General features: G+C 43.7%; 1 protein-coding gene across 1 annotated transcript in view; it reads left to right on the top strand.

Moving 5' to 3' along the window:
- Nucleotides 1-4,791, top strand: part of TMEM164 (transmembrane protein 164) — a 183,793-nt gene that overhangs the window by 60,058 nt on the left and 118,944 nt on the right. The gene's annotated exons all lie outside the window — the stretch shown is intronic.

The following is a 4,791-nucleotide window of genomic DNA, read 5'->3' as shown; positions in this document are numbered from 1 at the left end:
CTTCCTCCCAGCAGTGTGCCTGCAATGTGAGAGACCAGTGAAGAGTTTACCTCAGTGGTCCAGGGAGCGAGGATGAGGATCCAAGAGTATGGTAATTAGTAAATAGAGCCTAGAACAGACTTTGGGCAGTCAGAGGAATGGACCTTCCCAGTGGTGGATAAGTGTTATAGGTGCTGGGAAATCGCTAAATATTTATTATGTACCATCATAGGATCAATGGAGGTGGAATCAGGAGAATAAGAGCCCTCTCTCACTGTTTCCCTTTCATTTAGTTTACCCCCCTTCTTCACTGCTTTACATGGCGAGTCCCTCATTTAGGGCGACCGGCCCTTCTTCCCATTTACATTGCCATTGTACTCACACCTCTTCCTGTGAACAAAAACTAATCTTCGTTAGGTGTTAGGAAAGTGGGGGTTTATCAGACCTAATGCTGGGGTGAAGCAGTTGAGGGGAGGCTGGACAGTAATGCCAGTGAACTTAGGGCTGGTGTACCTGTGGGAACGGGAACAGGTAGGTAGGACAAGTGATATCTGAGAGGTGGTTTGGGTGGGGAAGGTGGGAACCTGGACCCAGAGCTACTCAGAGGTAGAGGGTGAACTGGGACAGCTTGCCTAGGTTGAATAATTTTCAAAGAGCAGAAATGACACATTTTCATTGTTAAAGAACAAAAGTCAGCAGGGTAAGTTTGAGGATCGAATTGGCTTTATTAAGAGATCCATGAATCAGGCAGCATCCCATCTAGCAAGGGAGGGGAGTTGTACAGAATGGTTGGTTTTATAGGAAGTGGGGTGAAGCACGGAGGTTATTAGCAAAGGGGAAAAAAAGAGAAGAAAGCATTGTTTCAGGCAAGGTCACCTTCCCTTAGGGGGAAGGGCAGAGAGTCTTTATTAGGTGGATTATTGGGTCATCTTCCTTTGGGGAATAAAGTATCTAGTTGGTATGGACCAGAAAAATTCCAGATGATTGGCTTAACATTCTACTAGGGAAGCTGCAACTGCCCGTAAGCCTTGGTTTGCTATCCTGGGGGTGAGTGACTCTACCTTGGGCCTCTGGCTTTCTTTTTATCGCTGGGAGGAAGAGCCTTGGAGTAGTACAGGGAGCTTTCCTGGGAAATCTGAGAGGGTATGGTTTTGAATGGAACCCATGCATTTTTTTTTCTCCAGAAAAAGACTTCAGTTTTATAAGGATCCAAGGAGAAGGGGTGCCTGGGTGGCTCAGTCAGTTAAAGTGTCTGACTCTTGGTCGCGGCTCAGGTCATGGTCTCACAGTTCATGAGTTCCAGCCCTGAGTCCAGCTCTACGCTGGCAGTGTGGAGCCTGCTTGAGATTCTCTGTGTCTCCCTTTCTCTCTGCCCCTCCCCTACTTGCTCTCTGTTTCTGTCCCTGTCCCACTCTCTCTTTCTCTCAACAATAAATAAATACACTTAAAAAAAAGGATCCAAGAAGTATCAGAACCCAGCAGACCTAGTTCTGAGTGAGGTGGGGTGGAGATAAGGTGAGCACATCTTTAGGAAATGCTGAACTCTGAAACCCATTTGTGTAAACATAATTTGCTGCCTGGTTAGGTTGTGTTTGGAGATGCCTTACCTTTCGGTGACTGTATCTTGTGAGCTGTGTGGTGGTACAGGTGTGGGGCCATTGGGGTGACTCCCTGTGTTCTATTGGGTCAAGTAACTGATGGTTGGGAAACTCATTTAGGGTCAAAACTAGATTGATTAGCTGCCTCTAGTGGAATTAGACCCATCATTGGGTTGCAACTGGAGGCCTCCCTCCCTTTAGTAGGCTTCTGGGCTTTTGGCACAGGGCAGTCATGAATCCGAACCAGTCAAATGGAGCAGTTAGAGGGAAATCTGCCCCAGTAATCTGCTCATCTGTTCTTGGCTGTGGGAAAACTAGGAGTTAACTGTGGGGCCCAGTGTTGTATTTTTGCTTCTCTGTTGAGCATGTTGGCATGAAGTATCTTAGCTATTCCAGAAACTCAGGGAGGCTTCTATCATGGCTCTTAGGGGACTCCAGAAGTATTGAGGACCTTTTCAAGGTGGCTGGGGGCTCCTATCTGCTCTCTGTATACTATATATTGTGAGTGTAGTTTTTGATGGGTTCAATGCTGGGTAACTGTGTGCAAACCTCCATCTCAGTCCCTTGCTTAAGATGAGTAGCTTTGCTGCAGGGTAAGTGGTAGAGAATACCAGCTTTCACTCTTTCTTGGACTGCTACTGAAGGGTGGAGTGGGGAGTAGGGATAAATTAATGTTTGGATGATTGAAACTCAAAACTGACAGTCCTTATCTCAAATCATTCGGGTCAGATGTATTTCAGAAGTTAGAAATTTCTGGATTTCAGAAAGGAAACACAGGGGTACCTGGCTGACTCAGTCCATAGAGCATGTGACTCTTGATCCTGGGATCATGAGTCCAAGCCCCACATTGGATTTACTTGAAAAAAATTAGAAAAGCAATACAGTGAGTGGGGAGTATTTTACGTCTACCTTCAGTGGGATCTATGGTAGCACCTCATAATCAGAAGATATTATTTTTATGGAAGTCATATGAATGCTCAGCATAAATGGTATAAAGAAAGTCTATAAATAGTCTCAGATCCACTCAAGTTATACTTGCTACCAAATTAGCTTTGAAAAAAACATCTGACTTGATTTTTAGAGCCCTTTGGGTTTGGTGATTGCTGATGAAGTATTATGGACCCGTAATTGTCATTGGTTTTGCACTTTTATTCAAACTGATCCACAGGGGGAAAGGCCCCTTCTTGGTGGATTTCCTTGGCTGGGTTCTCTGCTCAGGTATTTTGTGGGTGATGGATTCCTGGCCACGTTCTTTTTAAGACCCTTTCTCTTTTCTTCTTTTCTCTTCCTTCTGGTAGGGATTCAAGCAGGTATGTTTCTTTGTAGTGACTTTTCTTATAGTGCTGTTTACTTCTAAATGTAGATTTCAAGAGAACCAAAGAGCCAAATGCTAAAGTATATACACATGGCAAAGCCAAACAAGTGCATAATGCAGATAACCTTTTTTAATAAATGCTCACAACAAGATAGGGACACAGATCCATTACTTTGCAAACCACACCATTAAATCACTGTAGAGGAAGGAACTCCACAAACATGTGTTTCTCTCTTTCATCAATCCTTAGTCCTGCTCAATGTCTCTGATTCCTGTAGTAGTCCAGGACAAGGTCAAATAGTCATCTTATCTGGTTGCCATGAGTGGTTGAATCTCCCCGGGGCATTTGTTAAACACACAGATTCCTGGAGTCCCAGACTTTTGGAGTCTGCATTCCTAATGGGGCAGCCAGGAATCTGCATAGGGGTTTCTTTGTCCCTCTTGAGAACCAATGCTTTGATGAAGGTCAAACTGTCACGGATGCAGTTTTTCTATAACTCAGGCCTAGGTCAAATCAAGTAGCATGGGACTGATTAGTCTCTTAGAAGGATAAGGTTCTTTAAAAAAATTTTTTTTGAATCTTTATTGTTGAGAGAGAGGGACAAAGCATGAATGGGGAGGGATGGCAGAGAGAGAGGGAGACACAGAATCCAAAACAGGCTCTGGGGTCTGAGCTGTCAGGGTTCGAACTTATGAGCCATGAGATCTTGACCTGAGCCAACGTTGGAAGCTTAACCAACTGAGCCACCCAGGTACCCCGGATGAGGTTCTTTTTTGTTTGGTTTGCCCGGGGAGGGGATTAGAAGAGTAGAACTCCCTGGTTAGAAAGAAGCCAGTCAAATGTGGGGCAGAAAAATAACTTTCCCTCTACCACTCTAGGCTCTTGGCTGTGACTACCCCCTCCCTCCTCCCCTCCCTCCATCACATAATAAAAGACCGATTAGCAGGAGAAAAACAAATGGAGGTTTAATAGCATGTATACCCTCCTGTATACATGGGAGAGACCCAAGAAAATGGAGTAACTCCCTGAAATGGCCCGAGCCACCATCTTAAATCCCATCCATGGGTTAGAGACAAACTGAAAGATGTTGGGTGGTGGGGCTTGTGTAGGGCAGAAGGTCAATTATGGGAGGAGACCAGGAAGAGCATGGTAATCAAGGGTAAGGTCATTATGCAGGTTGTGGTCAGAGTCTTCTCCATTGATAAGACTTTCTAGAGTCTGAATCATGCTCCTTTTCCTGGTACAGAGGGGGAGTCATTCTTACAAATGGAGATTTCCCTTATAAATGTACATGTCTCCTATGGAAGGGTAAACTTCTCACTTTTCAGAGCTTTTCCTATGTCTTCTGTTTCTTAAAAAAAAATAACCAACTTAAAATCATCCTTATGCCAAAGAGACATATTTCAGGGTGGCAAAATTTGTTCCCCTTCAAAATCAGAGAGGTTTAGAGCCTGGGGGTGACAACATTGGTAGAGTGGACAGGTAGAATACAGGAGACACAGTTAGATTTGAATTTTTCAGGTAAACAATAATGTGTTTATATAAGTATATCGCAAATATTTCATGGAACATACACAAAAACATTATTCATTGTTTATCTGAAATTCAAGTTTAACTTGGCCTCCTGTATTTTTTATTTGCTAAATCTAGCTGTGCTGGGTATTGATTAGTCTACCTTCCTCCGTGGGAGGCAAACCAGATGGCATTTTTGTATTTTGTCCCATTCATAGAATATATTTTTGTTTGTCCTGGGTTAAAAGCTTCTCAGACTGACTACTATATCATGTAGTAGTTGATATAGAGTTGAAAAATTGAGTCTTCTAGAGGTCAAGAGCAAGTGTTCCAGAGGCTAAAAGGGCCTAAGAAAGACTTTGCCCATCTTCCCCCAAACATTCCCT

Source organism: Crocuta crocuta, unplaced genomic scaffold (genome assembly GCF_008692635.1).
Source record: "Crocuta crocuta isolate KB4526 unplaced genomic scaffold, BGI_CrCroc_1.0 scaffold737, whole genome shotgun sequence".
NCBI lineage: Eukaryota > Metazoa > Chordata > Mammalia > Carnivora > Hyaenidae > Crocuta > Crocuta crocuta.
The sequence above is the reverse complement of the archived record's forward strand: the minus strand, read 5'-3'. Positions and strand labels throughout refer to the sequence as shown.